Genomic DNA, 24,001 nt, shown 5'->3' on the forward strand with positions numbered 1-24,001 from the left:
CTTAGCTTTATTTTTTGAGACAGGGTCTCACATTGAACCTATGACTGCCATTTCTGTTAGATTCTCCCTTCCCCCCACTATCTGCCTATAATTTTTCTGTCCCAAGTGCCAGGGTTACAGGTGTAGGCTGCCACATTTGGTTTTTGCATGGGTACTGGGGATCTGACCTCAAGTCCTGGGTTTGTGCAGCAATCTCTCTACCTACCCAGCATTTCCCTAGCCCTCTGTAATTTTTTTCTAATGTATTATTATTGTTGCTTAATTAGTATAAAAAGTAATAGATTTCATTGTGGCATCTTCAAGTATAAGAGTTTTACTTATATGTGTAATATATAAACATATATACACACATATATATTTACCTTTTTGTTCACCGCTGTGCGATGCGAATGAACAGCTGGTACCTTACCTTGGCTGTTATGTGTAACGCAGTGATGCCCTACGCAGGTGTCTCTGTGCTGTGCTTGCTATCTCATATCATATCATAGTTCTATTTTCAGGGTTTGAGGGCCCTTCCACAATGACTTTCAGAGTGGCTTCCAGGTTTGTGACTTGGTAACAGGAATCGGTGTAGTGACTCAGATCCCTGTGTTCTCCCGGTGAGTCAAGAGCTGTGCCTTGGAGAGAGAAGTCAGCAGGAATAATCCATGCCTTGCCATGTGGCTCTGTCTCCTAGAGCTGGCATGAAGTGGGGGTGTCTGGTCTCACCAAGGTCCTTCAGGCACATGCAGAGGGGAGCTTGGGGAGCAATGCTCAGAGGGGGCAGGAAAGAGCTGGGCCTGTGGGGCAACAATGAGTCCCCCTTCTAGACATGCATCTGAGGTTAAGGGACACGGCTGCTTGGGATGTGGCTCTCCCTTGTGGAGCCACTTGCTCGGTGCAGGCAGTGACAGGGCAGGTTGATGGTGGCATTCCAAGTAGATGCCCAGTGAGTGAGAGGTGGGTGAGCAAGTGAGGCACTTTACAGGTATCGGTCCTGTGATGGAAAGTGGACTCCATACGGGATGGGGTGGGTGGTGGTGGCTGCCAGACTGCCAGGCAGCGAGAAACTGAAAGCTCTGGATAGCTGTCTCCGAGGTCAAAGGCTGTCCCATGCAGGAACTGGACAAACAATGGAGTAGATAGAGGGCAGGAGACTGAAGGAGCAATGCAGAGATTCTGAACGGGTAAGGTGATGAGTGGGTCCTCATGAGATTTGAGGGGTTGGAGGTGACATCAGGACATCTGGGCACTGAGAGGGAAGCTCTCTGATATGACTGTTCTCTAAGCTCGGTCCCTCACAAATCTAAACACAGTCACTTGCTCTGGGGCGTGGCTTCTGGAGGCTCTGGGTATGTCACATTGAGGAGCAAGGCCTCAGGGCAGAGACCGTTCCCGACAGGGAAAAAGACACGGGAAAGACACGGTGCCCTGGGGCTGGCGCTGTTCAGTCACAGCCAGGGAAGGGGCTTTCAGTGGGCCAGAAGGCCTGGGCTAGAATGTCCTGGGTGACGGGGAGCAGAGAATAGAAACGTGCTCCTCTCTTCCCTGAACAGGACAATGTTGGGAGCAGAGATAGGATGTGCTGCTCTCAGTCCTTTGGCCCGTCCTGCACTGTAGAGTGTTGGCCACTAGAGGGAGTGCTGGGCTCACATTTGCAGGGACTGGCCCTGCAAGGCACTGTTTGCTCCATGTTGGCTTCTTTAATGACTTTCTGGACAGGTTCAGATTTTGAAACCGCATACGACATACAAGCCCACTACTTTTGGGTAATGTGGCCTTGGCAGAGTAACTCAAAAGTTCTGTTGTGTGGTTTCATCAGCCATAAAATGGACAAAGAAACGTGTGTAGTGATGCTTGCCCGTTAACCCCAGCTCCTGGGAGGCTGTCAGAACTCAGAACTCAGGTCAGCCTGAATTACTACAGGGCTACACACTGAGTTCAGGGCCAGCCTAGTCTATATAGCCAGACCTTGGCTTAAGGGAGAAAAATTAAAATAAGTAGCTAGATAAATAAATAAACAAACAAATAAATGAGCCAACACTTAAAACCCAGGACATTCCGTCCTTATATCAAAATGTCCAACACCTTTGGAAAGTTGGAAGCCCTGAGAACCCCAGTCCATGTTTCCACCCTGGGCACAGCCTGTGGAGATGATATTCCGGAGGCAAGAAGGTAGTTTGGTTCAATACAACTAAGTAGCCAGCTGGGTTTGGTTCAAACTTTGGGAGTCTGACCCTCAGTAGTTCATTTAGGCATGTTTCTGTTTGTTTGTTTTGTTTTTAAAGATTTATTATGTATACAGTATTCTGCTGCATGTACACCTGCAGGCCAGAAGAGGGCAGCAGATGGATGCTGGAAATTGAACTCAGGGCCTCTGAAGAGCAGGCAGTGCTCTCAACCTCTGAGCCATCTCTCCAGCCCTATTTAGGCATGTTTAAACATAGTACAATTTAGTAAAATTTTCTTGGGAGGCAGAGGCAGGAAGATCTGTGCGAGTTTGAGGGCAGCCTGGTCTACAGAGCAACCTCTAGAATAGCCAAAAAACAAAAATTTCCTGTTGATAAATAACTCAATCCTGTGTGCACAATAAGGCTTATGTCAGAACTACATGGAAACTCTCTGTAAAGTACATGTGGCATCTTTCATAAAGATGGGTTCTATAGATTGACTTCATGTGACACCTTCCATAAAGATAGATTCTACAGATTGACAAGCTCATGATAACGGTCTAAGGAAGGATCCAGTGTGGTCTTAGCCACACAGATAGCACAACAGTCACCAGGCTATTAATCATGTCTACTCCCAGCCATCTGGGAAAACAGGCTATACATTCTTCCCTTTGAAAAGACAACCCCGTGTGTTTAACATTCCTAGTTTCCTAGTGTTTATCTGTGCACACAAACAAGGACCTCAGTACTTCCCACACCCACTGGTTGTGCACTCACACAGATGAAGGGTGCATCCCTTCTGGCCACTCAGGTCAATGTCATGCCTCCCATCTTAAGCAGACAGCTTTGGTTGTACCAGTGATCTAGGCAGGCCTGAATGGGATGTTGTGGAACACTGTGGGATGCTGTGGGATGCTGTGGGATGCTATGGGATGCTGTCAACACAGAAGCACAGAGCCTGCCTTCGGACCGAATACCTTGTGGTTGGTGTCTTTAAGTTTTCCATCTGTTTATCTTTGACTCTGTGGCTGAAGGTATATGGGATGTTCCCACTAGAGACAGGATTGGGATGAATCATTGTCAGGTACCTGTAAGAGTCGGCATAATCCTAAAAATGTCCCCTTGCCCAAGGGAGTATGGTATTCGATTAGAAGTGAAACCCACCAAGGGAAGATCCTAGGAGACTCTTGGTCCTGCATTCTGAGCACAGAGTGACACAGGTCAGCCCCAGTCCCCAAAGTCTGTAACTGGCATGCGCAAATACGTTGTAGAGGTTAGACTTTTTGTCCACTGGAGCTGTCAGAACTGGGGTTATTTTGAATACCACATTAGAGAGAACTAGGGTAAGCAAGAGAGAGTCCCAGGGTCCTGGGACACTTGACCTTTGAGATGACTGACATTTGGCCTTGCCCAGGGTAGCTTAAGCAGCAGTCTGTGACTGGCTGGAGCAGACCCACTGGCTCCCTCTGTTGTCACATCTCTGAACCACAGGGTGGGCGGGGCATTCAGAGAGACTGTCACAGAAGTGTAGTCCTGACCCACCATGGGTCATGTGTGTGGTTATTCTGAACAATCAGATGTCAGGGATCTCTTTCTATCCTTATTCCTTGAAATGTTCAAAGGGGGTCTAGCTTTTACCTCCAAAGGATATGTGACAGGGGACAAGATAGAGTTCAATAGTGACATCAGGCCATATACCAAAACAGTAATGGCTTCGGAGGGGGCTGCAGACACTGCCAGGAACTTCAGGCCATTGGGGGAAACTGAGGACTCCCTGTTGTCCTTCGATCCTGGTGGTAGCTGCAGACCTTGAACACTGCCTCTGACAAGTCCTGGTGACACCTGGGAGGTGTCTGTGTCTCATTCCCTGCCCTCCATTCTGGCTAAACCCTCATATCTCCCCAGCCACTAGAATTCAAGCCATTCTCTAGGATCCACTTAATTAGCCAAGCGTATTAACTCCCACAAGGCTTCTCCTCCCCTCCTAATTAACTCGCTTAATTAGGGCTTGCAGGCCCAGCTCCACCCAGCCCCCTCTAGCTCCCACCCCTGCCTGTCTCTGCCGCCCCGGCTCAGCCAAGCCTCCAACAGGCTGGGAATGGGGTAGGTTTGCCTGAGTGCCTTCAGCACCCTGGCCTTCACTTCACGTCCTACTCCCCTTCATAGGACACCAGGACTCTGCCTTTTATAGCAGCAGAACAGGCAGAGATGAAAACAGGTCAGGGCAGTGGATGGAGAGAGGGCAAACGGGATGAGATGAGTCTGAACATGGTGACTAGGAGGGCTAGGAGCAGCCGGGCTGGGGAAGATGAGGGGATGCCAAGCCTGGACCCTGGGGGCCATGTGGGTTTGAGTCCCAGGCTGTATGCAAGCTCTATCTAGCCTCCCTCTCTTTATGCTTCTGATGCAGAGGGAAAGCTCCTGTACTGAAGGGGCCCATCTAGGTATAGATGAGCCAGGATGCATGGCCTGGCCCAAATCTGTGTTTATGAAATAAGCAGGTGGCCTTGAGAAGAGGCTAGGGGTGGGGATTTGAGGAACTGGGGGAAGGGTGAGGGTAGCCAGGGGGAGTATTGTGTCTGGGTCTATGGTCTGGAGTATGCCAGGAACATGCTGGGTCTGGGACAGAGGAAAAGGTATGCACATCTGGGCCTGGTGTCATATACCTGTGATGCCAACTCTGGAGGCTTGAGGTGGAGATAGTTTGTGGCTGTCCTGGACTACACTGTGAAGCTCTGCCTCAAAAGCAAAGAAAAGGTAGAGAATGGGGAGCAGGCGTTTAATTCACTCCCAGATTTAAACCATTTTAGAAACCCACATTCACTCACTGTACAGAGAGCTTGGCTTTGTAAGTATCAGAGACCCAAGTCACTGCGACTTAACTCAAAGGGGATTACTTGGTTGCAGAGCTAAAAGGTCCAAGTCTTCAAGCACAGGGTGTCAAGGGGTTCAGGTAATGACAAGGCTTGAACCCACCTCTCGGCTCTGTATCCGCAATGCTGCTATCATCCTCGGGAGGCTCTCCCTGGCAGGGCAACTCCCAGCTCACTCTACCTTTCATGGTGGCCTGGCTGGGGCAGGTGCACATCAGAAAGGCCCCCTGAAGCCAGGAATGTGTTATACGTGGATCGGTGGAGCTGGGTAGCAAGACCAGGTGCTCCTCTTCAGGACACCCTCATCATCAGGTCCCCTAGTTCATATGGAAGGGTATGGCAGGGAATGTCAGCTCCAGGAGGGAAATTGGGGGTCTGGGACCAGAGCGTGTGGACAGATGCTAGGTGACAGAGTCTGTGCTGCTTGGAGTGTGTGGGCACTGTGCCAAGCCTAGCCAAGTTCCAAACGCAGGCATGTGAGGCAGTCCCTGCCAGGCCCCACCCAGATGTCCTTGGCCTCTTTCCCAGCTTTTCCTGCATCTTCATCTCTTTTCCGGAGGGCTTTCTGGTTCCACCCCCATCCCTACTCCTACCCCATCCCTTATCCATCCCTGCCTCCAAGATGTGGCCAGCATGTCCTATACCACCTCAGAGTTCCCCCACGGTGCTGGCTATGTGTATTTGTTTCACAGTGGTGGCTGGCTCCATGATGCACACCTTGCTTATGTTCCCAGCTGTCTTTCTGCTCCCCTCCCCAAGGTCACCTACCAGATAAAGGACTTACTCAACTCTTAGTGTCAGGGTCTGTTTCAGAGAGCTCAAACTAGGGCACCATTGGAGCCAGCCCCCTCCCCAGCCTCCAGGGATGTTCACTAGACACCTTTGATCCCTCACAAATGTCTGTATTCCCCTGCAAGGAGCAGGGACAGAGTGAGCTCTGAGAGTCCAGGGCTTGGTTAGGGGATTACAGAGATACAGTAAGCATAGCTGGAGTCAGGGCCATGAGGTCTTCATTCCCTCATTTCCAAAAGCAACAGCTGCATCCCAGCCCTAAGGGCACAGCATCTAGCACTCTGGTGACAAGATGGCAGAGTAGAAGGGCCAAGGTCTCCCATTCCTGGTTCTTCTCAAAGCAAGACCAATGAGGTCATCCAGAGTAAATGATTTTCTTTATGTGTTTGTTTTGTAATTTATTTTATTTTTGATGCAGGGTCTCCCTCCATAGTCAAGTCTGGCCTTGAACTAGTGATAATCCTCCTGCCTCAGCCACTGAAACACTAAGGTTATAGGTGGAAGCCTCCCCATTGGTGTTTATTCTGGATAGTTCTAGGACCGGGCTTTAGGAAACATGCACAGAATGGAAAAGTTTCAAGCTGTGCCTGGTGATACACATCTGTAGGCCCAGCACTTGAGAAGTAGAGGCAGAGGGTCAGGAGAGGGTCATGGTCATTCTCCGTTACACAGCAGGTTCGAGGCCAGTGTGGGCTGTGTGAGACCCTGCCTCAAATGATAGAAAGAGGGTAAGGAGGGAGGGAAGGAGACTGACAGGCCTGTGATCCAAGGGTTTAGGAGGCCAAATTAAGAGGATGGACAGTGAGTTCTGGTTTAGCCTGGTGTATATAGTGAGACTCTGTCTTAAGGAAGGGAAAATTACATTTATCAAAACTTTCACAGACTAGTTTTCAATTGTTTTGAAAACTGTGTAGTTGCAGTGAGTGCAAACTACTTCAGAAGCCAATGCTAACAATTTATCAACTCTGCACCCCATAATTTTACTAAGAGACAAACCACAACCAACATGAATCCCACCAGACCCCTCCCACCAACCCAAGATCTTGAGTGTCTTCCATAAGCAGTCACTCCCCTGACATTACAGACATTCTTCTGCCTTTGGCTGGCTCGGCAGCATGGAGCAGAGTTCTTGCCTCAAAGCGCAGCAGGCCTGCAGAACCACAGAGAAGCAGGCCTTTGCTCCAACTGCCATCACAAGGCACTTGTCAGCATCAGTGGCTTCCTGCTGGCCACCCACAGTCACAGTTGTATTTCCACATGGGGCAGAGAGCACAAGAACACTGCTGGAACACTCTGCTGCTCCTGTGGGATGCATTCCAAACATATTTCAGAGACCCACTGCCTCCCAACCACCGCTCTCTGGCTGCCCCTCTCTCTGAACCATCATGAGTTCTGATGGAGCCCTCGCTCTGTCCTCAGGGACCCTAGACATTTCTGCTCTGGTTGCCTTTGTCTTAACATATCTGTGTACCCAAAACAAACGACATCATATCTGTCACCTTAAACCTAACCTGTTCCCTGAACTACCCAGTCACCAGTACCACCAGGGTTCTTGCTCCATTACGCTATATGAGCTGGTTCTGGAATCAGTATTCTAGGCCTAGGGTGGCCATTCAGGGGAAGGGGGTTCTTCTTGAACAATGAGACCATAGCCACATGGATCAACAACTCAGGATCACCTCTGTGTAATGACTGGGACAAGAGCAAAAGAAGGAGCCAGAGAGGTCCAGCTGTCTACCACCCCACCCCTCAGCATAGAGATAACTGATATACCAAGTAAAAGGGCTTCCAAGGTCACCTTCTTCAGCTTAGTAGTGTTACCCAGTCTCTACTGTGAATATCGTGATGTACAGGTTCTAGAGTGTGATTCCTCCCCGAATCTCCTCTCCCACATACCCCAAGAAGTTGAAAATTGACTCAGCCACAGGGAATATGCTTAGGAATCAGAAGTCCCTGGGTCTGGGGTTCTAGACTCACGTATTTCCTCATGCAGGAAGCAGTCCTTAGGTGCTTAGGAGCATGCCGTCCCTACCAATGTGGTGCTATATTTCAGCACTTGGGAGGTGGGAACAGGAAGACCCTGGGTTTAAGACCAGCCTGAGCTACATGAGAAGGCTGTGCTGCAAACAAAACAAAACAGACTTCTTTACTGAAGAGAGCTGTGCGTTTAGACAGAGAGAATCTGCATGGAGATCTGTTTTCCTGTATTCTCCATGTTCTACTATTCAAATTGCACCCATGAAGGCCCTGTAGAAGGGCAGCACTGCTGTGGGCATGGCTTTGATTGGCCCATTTCTAGGCATCAAGGACAAAAGACTGTAGCACTGTAGTCAGCTGCCTTGTTCCTCGGGTCAGATCGTTGGAGCTGGTTCCGTCCTCTGAGACACAGGCCACAGTGGGGTCAGCCATACAGGCAATTTACTGCAGAAAATGCTTCGGAGGGAGGTAGCAGCCGGGGGTGTGGGGTGGGGGTGGGGGGGGTGGCTTAGACAGGTGTCAGATTGCAAGAAAGATAGCAATTGAAGGGGAAAGTGGGGAGGGCAATGATGGGTAGCAAGAGCCTAGAATGTCTCCATAAAGCCAACGGGAAGCCCTGGACCCATTAAAGAAGCCCTTGTGTCCCCAAGGGATGGCTGCACCCTAGTTCCCTGGCTGGGGATCAGCCACAGGAAGCAATGGGAGGCTCCTATGTGAACCAAGGTCAGTTTCACAGCTGCTGCTGCTGCTGCTGGTTGATTCTAGTCTCAGTGGCAGAAGTTCAGTTCCCCCATCCCTCACCCTATCCCACCCCTTTCTAAGAACAATAATTACGTTGGATCCTGTGAGCCTCCTCTTATGTGAAAACTTTGAAGAGGGAAGTGAGGGAAACAAGCTGTGTTCCTTCCACCTTGCTGCAGGCAGCTGGGAGCCATAGCAGTCTCTCTCTCTCTCTCTCTCTCTCTCTCTCTCTCTCACACACACACACACACACACACACACACACACACACACACTGAATTGACATCAGTAGGATTTGGCTGGCTGTGACGGGTTACCTAGTGGCATGACCCAATCCCCAGTTCTAACAAGTTCAAATGCTTGGCTTTCATAAGCAACGGATACCCAGATTCTGCACGATTTTTTCTTGTTCCTGATTTGTGAAAACAGCCCTGCCCTCTTCTCCCAGAGCTGTAACTCCTCATCTTCCCTGATGACGCCCAAACATATGGAGACTACAGTTTCACTTATATTTAAGGACAGTGTTTCCTGCGAGAGTACTTTGCCTATGGGCATAAGGACTTCCCAACTGCATTGCTGAGAGGGCAACTGGGAAGGGATTACCCACAATGCATTTTGGCAAACCTTTACTAAATGCAATGTGGCCAATCAAGGTCCCAGTTAAGGAATCAAGAACGTTTTTTTTTTTTTTTTGCAGGAGGAAGCCTTGAACTGGGTAACTCTTGCCAACTGTTAGTCAGATGTCTGCCACTATAACAAAACACCTGTGATAATAGAATTATAAAGAATGTTTTGACCCAAAGTTTTAGGGGCTTTCACTGTTTGGCCCTGTTGATTTGGGGCCAGTGTGAGACCACGTGGCAGAGGAATTCTGTTTACAATGTGGCCAGGAACAAAAAGAGAAGCGTGTTCCACAATTCTTTTTGAGAGCATGTCCTCAAATTACCTAAAACTTCCTACTAGGCCCCACCCTTTAAAGGTTCCTGTCGCCATTCAATAGCCCTAAGCTTTTTAGGACCAAGTTTCTCTTTCTAGTTTTTTGTCATTGTTGGTTTTCGTTTTATTTTGTTTTGTTGTTTTTGAGTCAGGCTGTCCTGGAACTTCCTCTGTACACCAGGCTGGCCTCAAACTCAGAGTTCTGCCTGCTTCTGCCTCCTGAGTGGTAGGGTTAAAGGTGTGAGCCACCAACGCCTGGCTTCTCTTGCTGTTTAAAAAAAAAGACATTTTAAATTTTATTTTATTTTATTTTACTTTACTTATGAGTGTGTTACCTGCATGTGTGTCTGGCTTGAGAAGGCCAAAAGACATTAGATCCCCTGGAACTGAACACAGTTGTAAACTGCCATCTGGTGCTGGGAATCGAACCCAGGTCCTCTGGAAGAGTAGGCAATACTCTTAACTGTTGAACTATTTCTCCAGCCCAAGAGAAAAGCTTTTGGTATAAGCCTTTGGAGGACTTTTAAGAGCCATGCTATAGCAATAACCATGGCCAAGAACATGCCAAGGCGTCTTTCCTTGGATGAGAAAGTACTCTCTTAAATTCTAGTGTCTGGAGACTAAGTTATAAGACACAGGAAGCCACCCTTTCTCCTGCATTCTCCTGCTCTTACACAATCACTCACAGATAACCCCAATTTGCTTGTTTGGAGCACTAATACCTAATACCTGGTGAGTATTCATTAGAACAATGAGAGGGTTGACTTGAAAGTCCTGATATTGGTAGGATAAAATGGAAGGGAACAGAGAGCTGCAGGATTGTTTTCAAGGATATTTGTGCAGAAAACAGAAGACGAGGGGAATGGTATTGTAGACTGGAGGAACCAAATATACAAAGATATGGAAAAGGAAGAAAGTAGATGTTCCAGAAAAACTTACTGAGGCCAAGGCTGAGTGGAGAAGAGAGGTTCCCAGGGATGGTGTGGCAAGCAGGCACCAGATGCTGGCAGTCTTGAACATGGGTTGTCTTAGGGTTTCTATTGCTGTGAAGAGACACCATGATCACGGCAACTCTTATAATGGAAAACATTTAATTGGGGATGGCTTATGGTTCAGAGGTTTAGTCCATTGTCATCGTGGTAGGAAGTGTGTGTGGTGGCAAGCAGGCAGACATGCTGCTGAAGAGGTTGCGAATTCTATATCTGAATCCACTGGCAGCAGGAAGAGAGAGTGACACTGGGCCTGACTTGGGCTTTTGAAACCTCAAAGCTCTCCAGGGACACAATTCTCCTAATAGTGCCACCTGCTAGGAGCCTATGGGGGCCTTTTTCATTCAAACCACCACACAGGGTAAGGAAGGTAGGCTTTACCCTGGGGGGGGGGTACAGGAAGTGCCTGGCAAGTCCATTAAGGTTGCAACCCAATCAAAATTGCATTCAACAGAGCTGGTGGCCACAAAGGACTTGGCTTCCAGAAAAAAATTAGGTAAAGGTTAAAGGAAGGTGGGCTAGGAATTAAACATAGTAATATCAATAGTGTAGGTTGCCAAGTAAAAGTCTGTGCATCAATCTTTTTTTTCCTTCCAGTTCTGGGGATCCAGTAAGGGCTTTCTATATGCCAGGCAAATGCTCTGCTGCTGAGACCCATCTGCAGTTCCTGTAAGCAATTTATGCAACCTAGGGGTGTGTGTGTGTGTGTGTGTGTGTGTGTGTGTGTGTGTGTGTGTGTAGAGGCTGGAAGCTGACATTACCAGGTGTAATTTTCAATCACTCCCCAGCTTATTTATTTTTTGTGGCTATGTGTATGTATAGTGTGCATGCATGTGTGTGTTTGCACTTGTGTGCATGTGGAGACAGAGATTGACTGCAGTATTTATTTCTTTTAGTTGCTCTCCACTTTATATATTGATGCCTGGTTTCGTACTTGAACCCAGAGCTCACCTATTGGGCTAGTCTTGCTAGTCTGCTTGCTCTGGAGATCCGGCCTGCCTCCCAAGTGCTGGAATTACAGGTGTCATGATCCGGGCTTTTTATGCGGGCGGTGAAGACCGAACTCAAGTCCTCATGCTTGCCTGGCAAGCACTTTACTTAATAAGCCACCTCCTAAGATTTACTTAAGTTTGCAATACCCGGTTCTTAAAGTTCCAGAAGCAGTCAGAGCAGTTGGGAAGAGGATGCTGGTTTTAGAAAAGAATCTGATCAGAGGTTAAGGGGGGGGCGGTTCTGAGTGTGGGGGCTTTTTCCATGAAGAAAATAGCATGCTGAGGGGATGAGGCACAGAAGAGAGACTGGGCCTCCGGAAGGACACGTTGTTCCCACTCTGTTGCCATCTATGCTTGTCTGCCCTACCTGCATCTAGGATACCAATTTCCGGTTAACGAACAAAGCTTTTAGGACCTGGGTGGTTTTGCACAGCTGCTGCCTCGACCAGGAACCCCCTTTCTTCCGTTCTGCTTATACACCTTTCATCTCCGCTATTCCTTAACTCCTCACCGCACATCCTTACAGCAGGCAGGGCTTGCAAACTCGCCCTGAACCATACACGAACCCGCAGACCCCAGGTCTCTGCTAGTTTTCTGAGGTCTCGTCTCGTGGAAATCGCATGAATAGGTGGAAGAATGAATGGGTAGACAGGCAGGGAAACAGATGGACGGGTGGTTGAATGAGTGCGTGCATTCTGAATAGGAGGACTCGGGTTTATTTTCCTTCTTTGAAACAGATCCAGGCTCCTCCCCACAAGCACAGGCTGGAATAGTCTGGGACAGTGTAGTCCCTCGGGGACCAAGCAGCTGGACCAGGTGACCCTCTGCGACTCCCCGGAGCCCTTTCTAACCTCGTTCTCGCCCCCTCGTGGGCTCTGACCTAGAAAAGGAGCTTGTGGCAGCTTAGGGCGGGCGCTAAGACCCGGCGCAGCCGGAAAGCGGGAGGGCATCGCGTGGCTCCCGCGGCGGGGGGTGGGGGTGGGAGAGGACCCGGCCCGCGGCGCCGGGCGGGAGGGCGCGGCGGGAGTGCGCGTGCGCGGGGCGCGCACCCGGCGCGGCGGACAAAGGCGCGTGCGGCGGCGCGCGAGACGGAAGGCGGAGCGGCGGGCGGGCGGGCAGGTACGCGCCGGCGGGAGGCGGAGCCGCGAGGCCGCGATGGAGCGCAGCCCGGGCGGGCGCCGGCGCTGGAGCCCGAGCACCGGGCGGAGCGGGAGCCCAAGCAGGAGCCGCAGCCTCAGCTCGCGCCAGACCGGGGCAGGGGCCCGTAGGGCCGGGCTGCTTGCAGCAGCGGCGCCCGAGCCCCCCAGCGGCTGAGCGGTGACCTCCAGCCCCGCACGCGGTTACCGGGACCCGGCGCGCGGCGACCGCTCCAACCCGGGCCCCCTAAGATCTCCTTGCTACAATCGCACACCTCCAGACACAGAGCGACCCAGCTTCGAGGTGGTAGCCCTCCCTGCTGCTCAGGCACACGGGGACCCCCAAACCTAGGACAGCGAGATCCTCTTGCCAACGAGAAGCCGCGGGCACCCTAAAGCCCCGGGACCCGGGCGACCGAGCCCTTTGCGACGCTCTCCGCGTCCCGGCTCATGGTGGTGGTGGTGCCCTGAGCCCCTCTCGGGCCAGGCTGACGAAGACCGACACGGCGCCCAGACCCCCTGCCGCGGCGTCCCCGCGGCCCCAGCCCAGGTAAGCGGGACCCAGGTGAGGGGCCGCAGGTGAGTGGCCACTGAGGTCCCCAGAGCCCTGCAGGTGGGGAAGGAAGTACTGAGTGCGCGCTCCCCCTCCTCAGCGTCGCCATGGAGCCGAGGCTGAAGGACGTCTCTTTGTGTCTCGCTTGGAGGAGCCGCCCCCTCCTCCTCTCCTTTCCCCACTCCTCCTCTCCACTACCCTGAGATTTGGGCACAGCTCCGGACCCCGGGAGAGAGTAGTTGCTGTGCCCCAGGAGAGGGGGAAGAGGATGATGGAGAGTCTTCCCCCATAAAGCGAGCCTGGAGCGTTAGACCCCAGGTCCTTGAAGAATAAAGAGCTATAGATGTCCCTCCCCCAAAGACCAGGCTGAGTTATTAAGCGACCCCCCCCGAAAGAAAATTTGGGGCGCCCACAGGTGAGAGGTGCCTGTATTCTGCAGCTCTGGGTGACAGCTGGGGCTTTGGGTGTGTGCCTTTGTCTGAGAGGGCAGGGAAGGGGCGTGTTTGAGAGAATGAGTGGAAATCTCTTTTCTCTGACTCCCATATCCCAACTCAGATCACAGTGGTGTTCTTTACCCAGGTTCCTCTTTATGTCCCCTGAAGAACAGGCAGCTAGTTTTTGGGAAGGGGAGGTACCCTAAGTGAAGAAGCCATTTCAGGTCGGAGCACCTTTCTGTCCCTCTAAGTCCCAAGGACAGCAGACCCGAGTCCCTTGCCTTCTGACCCCGGGAACACCTAGGGCCAAGTTCAGGACTGGGACACTGTGTCCTCTGCAATGAAGGAGTGAGTCCAGGCTTTTCAAAGCATCTACAATCAAAAGGCCCTCAGCAAAATCCTAAACCCCCAAGATCCAGGGGAAGCTGAAAGACCCTGGGGGTGGTATACTTTGGAATCCTGAATGGGAGACTCCAAGAAAGGGCAGGAAGGAATTCTCAGCCTTCCACAGGCAGGCACTGGTGCAACGTCAGGTACTAGATGAGTAGACAGGCTGGGGAAGCAGGACCCTGGGAACAGAGCCCTCTAGAAGTTCCTTTGTTCGTTTATTCATTCATTGAAACTGCTTCTGTGTCTGAAGTTCCAGCCCTGGCATCGAGGGGCTTTCCCTCATCTCTTCCTGTTTTACCTGGTCTCAGAGCCTGAGCTGCTCTGTTTGCCCAGACCATGCTGTCAGGACCAGTTGCCCAGCTCTTAGCCCCATCCATGAGACACCTGATCCCCTATATCAGGTGTCTTGAGCAGCTGATGCCTTCCCATCACCACAGCCTGGACTCCACCCTGCTGCTGGCTCTGCCCCATGAGTGAGGATGTAGCCTGGGTCAGCACTCCTGCAGATCCTCCTACAAACTCAAGGACAGTCAAGGCAGTCACCCCCAGCAGAGGACGAGCGGAAGCCAGTTGTCCTGAAGACTGGGTGACCTTGATCAAGCCTGTGGCATTTCCCAGAGAGAATGACAGTGAACCACGTACTCTGCAGCCAGCATGGTGGATAAAGATTGGAGCCAGGCTGTCAGAAGCATCTGGGTTTGTCTTAACCATCTTGGAAGTATTCTGTGCAGTGGGTTGGAGCCCAGGGCTTTTTCACACACCCCACAGGCAAGGAAATGGAAGCAGACCCTGGAGAGACCAGAGAGAACCATTAAAGGCCAGGAGGGGACTGGTAGGAGGACTTTCTTTCCTCTCTAACCTGCAGTGGCTCCCCATTGAGTAGCCCTAATAAAGTAGCTTGGTAGCCCAGCTCTCTGCATCCTGCCCTGATTTACATCTTGGATACCCCCACTACACCTGGTTCATCTCCATACCCAGAGCCTCACTCTAGGATGGCTTGGCAGCTGTTTTCTACCTCTACATCCCTTTTTGTTCTGGCTTGGACTGACACATAGCAGAGAACACAGTCTGATTGGTTGGTGGCTGGGTGGCTTAGAAGACAGTGGCATATGTCTTCATGTGCTGTGAGACTGCACATCCAGGCTCAGCCTCAGAAGTCTGGAGCTGTCTCGTCCTGGCCACACCAGCACTGGTGAACCTACAGCCTGATGTCTTAGCATTTGGGAAATGCAGCTTAGAGCCCCATTTTGCTGATCAGTGCATTCCACATGTCTGCATTTGTTATTGGTGCTCAAAATTTTTTGGAAGATTTCACATTCTGATGCTGATTTGGGGTTCCTCTTGAAAAAACCAGGGGATGCAGCCTCTTCAGGTCCAGAGCTAGAGAATGGCCATCCTATTTCCACAGTGTACATGCCTCCCCACCCCCAACGTCCTAAGAACTCCTGACTTGTTCTTTATTGACGTGACCTTACAGCCTTGCTTCTGACCTCCAGGTTTGCAGGGTGGAGTGGAAGCTGGAAAAAACAATCGCTCAGCAGTAGCTGTTGTGTGTGTAGTCTACAAGCACATGTGCACCCTGCCAGGGTTAGGCTGGCTTAGGATGAACACAGAATGCCCATCTGGAGACTTAGGGTCAATAGTGAGAGCAGCCAAGACTTCTCCAGATTGGACCCACATTCCACTTGAATTCCACCTCTCCTTAGCACACACACACTCCCCGGCACTGGAAGCACTCAGCATGGCCTCTGCTAGGAGCAAAGGACCAAGGATCAAGGCTAATCCTGACAGGACTCCGGGAAGGCTGCTGTTGACCTCAATTTACCCATCTGTGCAGACGGGATTGAAGTGAAAGTTCTCCAGGTTTCCTCTTCTCTGGCTTTCCAGGATTGAGTTCTGTGCTTTGAATAAGTGGCCTGCATGGGGGGCTCAAACACTGGGCAAAGGATGATGCTCATGGCTGCCATATGCAAGGGTTTCATCCCCAAGTCAGCACACAAAAAAGTAACCTTGCCCCTCCCAGCTTCTGACATTCCCTAAACATGAAACTGATTGCCACATAACTGGGCCAGAGCCAGAGGCCAGCACAGGCCCTAGCCACTGGCCTTGGCTTTGGAAGGTATGTCATCTTCCTGGGCAAAGGTCTGCTATAGCCTGAGGTCAAAAAAGATGGCAGAGTGCCATGTGGACAGCACCAACTCTGGAGTCCCCTGGGTTAGAAATGCACTTAGCTGCTTTGGGTCTCAGTTTATTTAGCTGTAAAATAGGGAGAATACTATGTAGGATGAACTAAAGCCAGAAAAGGGCCTAGGCCAAGGTCTACTACATAGAATGAGGTAAGAGACTGTTAGCTCTTATGGAGAGTGTAGGGAGATAGCCGAGTTTCCTTTGGGAGCTGCTCTAGAGAATGTAGGGCTTGGGGGGTGGGGAGTCATTGAAGGCAGTAATTGGCAGAGCTGGAGAGCAAAGAGGACTGTTTTCCAGTCCTAGAGCCCTGCAGAAGTCAGGTCTGTAGGTTAGCTCAGACCTTGGGAAGAAGGTTCTTTTTATTCCCTACTTCTCTCCAGGGAAGGGTCTTGGTGACAGCAGTTGTGGCCTAAGGCTTCGAAGCTTATGGCAGGATTTGAGCCCAGGTCTATATTCACCAGGGGATTGTGTTGAATTGGCATCAGGTGCCTATCCAGTAACCAACCTGACCTTGGACTAGTGGAGTGGGGGCTGTGTTTGCTGACTGCAAAAGGGGGGTACTCCCAGCAGTGAAAGAGGTTGTGGGGGTCCAGAAGCCTGGAGCCGGTGAGGCAGGCTTCAGCTCTGCCTGCCTTGGTCTCCCACATCCTGCTGCCATATGCAGATGAGTGGATCCCAGTCAGGGACCTGCTGTGACTTCCCTCAGTTTAGTGCTCCTTCCCTGCAGCTTGAGCCCTCACAAAAGGGTTCTAGAATATACCAGCAGCATCTGGGCTTCCGAGTGGGAGACTGGGCAGGGCTGGGCATCATAAAACCACCTCTTCCCCTCATCAGACCTGAGAGGATGACCCCATAGCGGTTGCACAACTCCACCCCCTCAATGCAGCGTCCCGTCTGTCAGCACCATCCTTGGCTGTAGGAGTTGCTGCCCTTGCTCCTGGGAATAGGACTCTGACTACACCAGGGCTCTTCAGACTTCACCTTGGGGTGCCAGCCAGTCCTGACCCAGGAGTCAGGAGTTCTCCTCTTCCAAAGTTAGGGCGGCTTAGTTTTCAGAAGTACTCTGGGCACAGTTGTGTGGCTATGGATGGTCAATGTGCCTAACTTCTCTGTGCCGCAGATCTCTCTTCTGTAAGAAAGGGTCCTAGCTCTTGTCTTGTAGGACTATTGGGAGAGCTGAGTTAATGGATATTTGTAAAGTGCTATGAATAGCAACTGGCCTACCCCAAAGTTTGGCTTTAATACCAGTCCTCAAAAGCCCTGAGCAAAAAGAGACAGCAGCTCCACTTTTAGAGAAGAAATAGGCTGTGACCAGGCATGGTGGCACACAACTTTGTTTCCTATACTCAGGAGACAGTAAGGAAGATCTCTAAGTTTGAGGCTAGCCCATCTAATAGTGAACTCCAGGCCAGTCAAAGCTACATAGTGAGTCCCTGTTTCTAAAAGAAGAAAAAAAAAGGGGGGGTGCTTTGAGATGAAGCAGTCTCCCTAAGGTTCAGGGAAGGTTCTGGTTACTTTCCTCTCAAACACACAACACAAGGCATAGTGGAGCTGTTCTCCAGGATGTCACCTGGGCACCAGCCGTTCCAGAGGTGTGCAACCAGCTGCCCCAGAGTCTCCCAAGACAAGGCCCAGGTCAGGGTCACATGCTGTGCCTCACCCTCAGGGAACAAGCCTCAGCTTATTTGAGGACTTCTCAGGCTACTGAGAGATTGTCTTCTGAGTTCCTCCAGGACAGTAACTTGGCTCACCCTGCTAACCTCTTAGCTTTCAGCACCTGCATAGTCCCTCTGCTGTCCCAGTACAGTGTCCCGAGGCTTTGGCTCCTTGCTGAGGTCTGTATCGCCATGCTTCTTCCCTTTTGCTCCCTGGTATTCCCCTGGAATAGCACCTTGCCTGACGTGCATCTGTTTTACCATTAGTGACTACTGCACTGCACAGTGTGAGCTCCTTCAAGCCTGGGCTGTGTAACTCCCAGGTGTTCTCAGATCCAGGGGCAGTGTAGGGCACGTACTAGGTGCACGACTTACCTTGATGAAACATTGACTAGCTATGTGACCTAGGACATAACCACTTAATCTTTTTCTTTGAGCCTCAGTTTCCTTGGCTATAAGGACATAAATAGCTTCTCCCAAGGGTATTTGAGGTTTAAATGAGTCAGTGTGTCTAAAGCAGTTTTAAGTGGCTTCTAAGTGGTGGCTCTTGAACCTGAACCATTCTATACCCATTTTCCTCCTGCTGTTGGAGCCCAGGGCACGTTTAGACAGGTGCTCTGCCACTGAACCGTATCTTTAGTTTTTACACCCATTTAACTGGAAGAAATTGAAACTCGGGGAACAAACAACTTGCACAGGACCCAGTGGCTAGGAATAATAACCACCTGAGCCTTGGCATGGGCTGCTCTGCTGGCTGCAGGCTTGTTTGTCCCACTGTAGCTCAGGGAAGACCTGGGGCTGGAGAGGAGCCTAGTTCTCCAGAGACCCTCTGCTCAACCAGCTGTCTCTCTCAAGGTCAACACTTGTTCACTGGGGGCTACCTAGCCAAGCCACTGGCCCATCAGCCAATGGCAGATGACCTCTGTGCCCACTGCCCTACTCTGTACCAAATCCCGAGTGCCAGATCGCCTGCATCTTCTATATAAGTTTTTGGGGGCCTTCACAAAGACCTGGGCTTGCTCCGTGGCCCTTTTGGGGGACCCTACCTCTTGGTGCTTGGGACTTATGCCTTTCACAGGACCAGAGAGACTAGACAACCTATTTGGTAACAGTCACCTACTTTAATAGTTACCAAGGCTGTGCCTAGCTAGGGAAGGGTTGGGCCGCTGGTTAGAAGAGAGAGAGGCAGTCTCTAAGTCTTGAAGCCTCACAGCACAGTGATCTCTAGGCAGCTCTGGTGGTAAGGATAATGAGGAAGGATGTGTCTTGTGACTTGACCTGGGGACACTCCTAAGTCTCCACTTTCCGGATCTGGCTGATAGGGAGGACAAGTCTGGTGATGACAGACTTTTCTAGCTATAGGTAGTTCAGGAGTAAGGTTTAGCAGCATAAAGATGGTCTCTGTGTGTGAACTAGAGGGCAAATTTACCCTCAGTCAGCAGGAGAACTAGGCCAGGTCCCTCCATCTGGCTGGTTCTTCTCAGGCCTCTGCTTCATGCCAGGCATGTAAGAAATGCCTTCTTAGTTCTCACTGTAGCCCATTGTGTTCACTGGGCACCCTGAGCCCCTACTTCTATTGATGAGGAAACTGAAGCATCAGTAGAGGGCACATCCTATCCACAGTCATGTCACTAAAAAGGGACAGGACCAGAGTTTGCACCCTGAAGGAGACTGAAGTGAATATCCCCTTCTTCTTTTTGAGTTTTGGACTGGAATACAGTACTTGATGGGTTGTCTTGATGTCAAAGGACTGGAGCAATCCAGGCATGCTGGCTGCATTTCATGTCTGTACACACACCACACAGGAAGAGGCAAGAAGATTATGAGTTTGAAGTTAACTTGGCTATTTATCAGCAATACCCTGACTCAAAAGGTTAGACAAAGGGGGCCTGACCCACAAGTGTTGGGTATGGAAACAGGCATGTGCTACGATGATGTTCCCAGAAGTAAGCAGAAGAGTCAAAGTGTAAGCAGATGTGGTCCTCAGAAAGCCAGCGTGGAGCATATGAACAACCTTCAAGAAGACCATTCAGGAGCAGATGGGTAGCAGACTAGTTTGCCTTTTCTGGGGCCACAGGGGACCTTGCTGAGCACAGGCAGTAGGGTGTGCCATTCCTTGGGGGGGGGGTCCTGATACTGATGGCCCACTAGGGCAGGTTTCACATTTGCTTGCCTTCTTCCAGCCCATCCTCTAGCAGTACCTGCCATCTAGACTCATCCAGCCTTTTCCTTCTGCTCCCCAAACCATGCAGGGTTATGCCTGGTAAAGTTTTATCCTTCCTCATTCAGTCCCCAAGAGATTCAGTTGTTCATTCAACAGATGTTTACTAAGCACCTGTTTTGTGCCAGGTGTCACGCCAGCTCCTGGGGATTTCACAGTGAGCAAGGCCAGGTCACAAAGTCGCTGCCCTCTGGGTGCTTTAGTCCAACTGGGAGAAAGATACAGCTAGTGGATGTCATCACAGTCAGTAAATTATGTAATGCATTTGAAGGCGCTACGTTCTACTGGGGAGAAATAGAGCAAGGTGCGGGGGACGGAAGGGCAGGATGTGGCCCTGGTTTGGAAGGTGTCATCCAAGCAGAACACTGAAGGAAGAGCCATGTGGGCATAGAGGAAGGAGCTGTTCAGGCAGAAGGAACAGCCCCAGGCTGGAGTATGACTGCCTGGGAACAGCAAGGAAACCAGGGTGGAGGTGGAGCATAGAAGCAAATCACAGGGGACCAGGCCAGTGGAAAGACTGGAATGAGACGGGCTAGTGAAGAGAATGGAAGTGGGAGTGACAGGCTATAGGTGCTGTCTCCAAAACAGATAGCAACAATGCACATACCTGCCATTCTAGCTACTGTGGAGGGTGAGACAGGAGGATTGGAAGTTGGAAGCCAGTTTGGGTCAAGGTCAAGCACACCAGATGTATGGCATCTGGAGTTACTCAATGTAAGTGCACTCAAATGAGAAACCTATTTTACTTTCCTCTTTTCAAAGTAACGCACAAACCATCTGACCAGGTGGAGTGACCTGGAAGCCCAGAGAGCACGGGGGAACTGATAGCCACTGCTGTGTTTTCCAGAAGCGGCTTCCTTACTTGATATGGTATCCAGCAGCATAGCTGCTTGGTCTGGGGCTCTCTGCAAAAATTCCAGACCCACCTACCCTTTAACTTTCAAGCCTGTTTCTAGAAGCTACTTTATAGAAAGAAGCTGCTTGTATCCGTTGAATGTCATTTTGCTTCTGTACAAGGCCACTTACTTTTTATAGCAATAGTAGAAAGCTGAGCGCAAAGTTCTGTGAGAACTTTGGCATTGGCACTGGAGATCCAGCTCTGTCTTTTTCCCATCCCTGGCTCACTCCTTGTCTGGAGCCAGATTTCCCCCTTCACTCTTCCTCTTGTAGGCTCTATTCAGGGTGCTGTCCAGGCCTGTGGTGCTGAAGATGGGTTGGAGGGAACCTGGAACCCAAAGCTGAAGACTTAAGAGTAAAGAAAAGGATGTGGAGCCCAAGAAGCTAGGGATTCAGTCCTGGTCCTGGAACTGATAGGCTGCATGACTTTGGGCAGCCCTTCTGAGCCTCCACTATGAAAGAGAGTTGCTGCAGAGAAACTAATCGCTTCACGTTACAGAGTAAAGCAGTGGTTAAGCTCGGGTCACAGAATGACAATGCCTGGTACCACTGCTTCCTGGATTGATGATTTTGCTATAGCGATACGACCAATCTGGGCTTGGTGGTGTATACTTATCATCCCTTCTACTTGGGAGGCTGAGGTAGGAGGGTCAAAAGCTTGAGGGTAGCCTGGATTACATAGCAAGACTCTTGTTTCTGAATGAAAAGGGCTGGGGATGCAAAATTTGCCTAGGCTTGATCCCCAGCATAAAACACAGAAAAGACTATATCTGTGCATCAGTTTCTTCATTTGTAAGCTGGAGACAGTAATTGTACCCACACTATGGGACAATGTAAGGATTCAGCTCATTATTGTCGCTTTCTCTTGGCATCTCCACCTGTCTGTCCACAGCATCTATCTAGTTCCTCACAGCTGTTCCCTCATACCCTGGGGCTTGGGACTGTTAGAGAGCCATAGCATTTCATTCCCAAGGACATCCTGACTTCTGACCCAGCCTGCCACTGACCTGTATGACTGAGAACAGGTGCAGTGCCCCTGGCCATCAGTCTGTCCATCTGCAGAATGGGGGCAACAGTTCTTCATGTGGTGCTAGAAAAGTAACTGTGTGCCTGCAGGGTCACATTCAGGAAAGCCAAGATATAAAAAGTTACAACTTCCCAAACACGTAAGGAATTATTCACCGGCATTTGTCACCCCCTGGCTCAGTGCTGGGAATAGCAAGATGATTAAGGCAGGGGCTGGCTTTCAAGGAGCTCGTGGCTTTCGCGCTGGGTTTTAGGTACACTTGTCTGGAGTCTAGCTTGTGAGTTATATAAACCCAATCAGCTGGCTTAATTAAGCCAGAACAGAAACTCACTGATTCATGAAATAATGTCCAGGAGTCTAACTGGCCTCAGGCATGCTTTGTCAGCACATCTCTTTTGATTCCCTGTCAGGCAGGTTTCCCCCTTGGTGTGGCCAGCCAGTTCCCATCAGCTACACCCCTGTGTCCTCTGGCTCAGTCGCACACCCAGAGCCGGGGATGTGGTTTCTGCATAGTTCCAGCAGAAATCCCAGGGCTTCACTGCAGTGGGTCACCTTTGGGTATATGTCTATCTTGAGGCAGATAGAATAATGAACCCTAATAGTGTAGAGAGCACCCTTGTGAACACATGGGCAGCAGAGAGTGGGGCTGCTGCCCAAAGAAAGGGGAACTGATACTGAGCAAGGACATGCCATGTGGCTATTCAAGGAGCCACAACAACACTGCAAAGGCCAAGTATAGTGTTGCACACCTGTAATCCTAGCACTTGGGAGGCAGAGACAGGAAGATGGTGAATTCAGTGCCACCCTGACAAGAACATGTCTCAAACAACCACTGCAGCTGTATGAGCAAGGCAAGACTTGAGTCAGATCTGACTTTCAGTCCAGCTGGGGTGGAGCGTGGGGCAAAGTGCAATGACAGACATGTATGAAAATACCATAGGCCCATTACCTTGTGTGTGGTAACTGAAACAAGTGCAGGGTAGAAAAGACAGTTTGTCTGACTCCAGTCTGAGGGAGGCAGTGCAGAGAGGGCTGAAGTGTGAGGGCTGGTTCCTCATGGAAGCCTGAGAATGCTGCTGCAGCTCTTGCCTTCCACTGCTGAAGGGGAAGAAGTCACTGGGCTGCCTGCACTCAGCTCTGAAATTCTGGTGCCCAGGAGCTTTTTCCACAGGGACTTTGAGTAACCCTTTCCGGAGAGGTGAGGTGGCCTGCTTGGAGTATCCTGTAGTTGTAGGCCAGGCTTTTGTTAAGATACCCTTGGGGTTTGCCCTTGCCAGGGACACAGTGAAGATCCAGGACTTAAGGTAGGGGACCTGAACATAGGACAGAGAATCTTAGGACTCTAGTGTAAGGATCAGAAAGGCTTGGCTAGAGTCAGGCATTGTGGCTCACTCCTGTAATCCCAGCCCTTGGAAGTCAGGGGCAAGGGGACCACAGATTCTAAGCCAACCTGCTCTACATAGCAAGTTGCAGGTCAATCAGGGCAAGAGAACAAACAAGAAAGGCCTGGCTGGTACCCTTAGGCCCTGCCTCACAGCACCGCCCCCTCCCCACATTAGCCCCCCCCCCCAAGACTCCAGCTTCTGCTACACACTGTAGTGGCAGGAAGAATAAGAGTTTGAGGCCAGTCTGGGCTATGCAGGACACTATCTCAAAAGAAGGAGACAGAAAAAGAAAGACGATTAGGTTTCACTGTGTGGCTTGGAGGGAATACTTCTATGTAAGTGAGGATATAGCAGCCCCATCGCTTGCTGTGGTGGTTACTTGATTTAAATCTAGCTCAGTGTGAAGGGCAACCAGAACAGTAAATGCTCTAAGTACAGTGACACCATTCTCCCATAGGACAGGATAAGGCAAGCCCTCTTCTCTGCAGATGGGTCGCCCTCCACCCACTCCTGTGATTGCATTTCTGTCCTTGGCCTCTGATCACCCTTCTGGGGAGCCTGGCCATGTTTCAAGCAGGTGCAAAGCATAGTTCTGTCTTCCTGCTCCATAACCCTTGACTGAGACTAGCAGTAGCTGCTTTGAAGAGCCATGCCTCAGGGATGGAA

General features: G+C 50.6%; 1 protein-coding gene across 3 annotated transcripts in view; it reads left to right on the forward strand.

The window, feature by feature from the left end:
* Sbk1 (SH3 domain binding kinase 1) overlaps positions 1-24,001 on the forward strand; it is a 253,873-nt gene that overhangs the window by 9,405 nt on the left and 220,467 nt on the right. For 2 of the 3 annotated variants that reach the window (XR_007835025.1, XM_051192933.1), the window contains exon 1: positions 12,526-13,136. The exons of the other annotated variant lie outside the window; for it this stretch is intronic. The gene's annotated coding sequence lies outside the window, so the exon portion shown is untranslated. Of the gene's footprint in view, positions 1-12,525; positions 13,137-24,001 lie in introns of those variants that run through there. 3 annotated transcript variants of the gene reach the window in all.

This window comes from Phodopus roborovskii, unplaced genomic scaffold (genome assembly GCF_943737965.1).
Source record: "Phodopus roborovskii unplaced genomic scaffold, PHOROB, whole genome shotgun sequence".
In the NCBI taxonomy this organism is placed as follows: domain Eukaryota; kingdom Metazoa; phylum Chordata; class Mammalia; order Rodentia; family Cricetidae; genus Phodopus; species Phodopus roborovskii.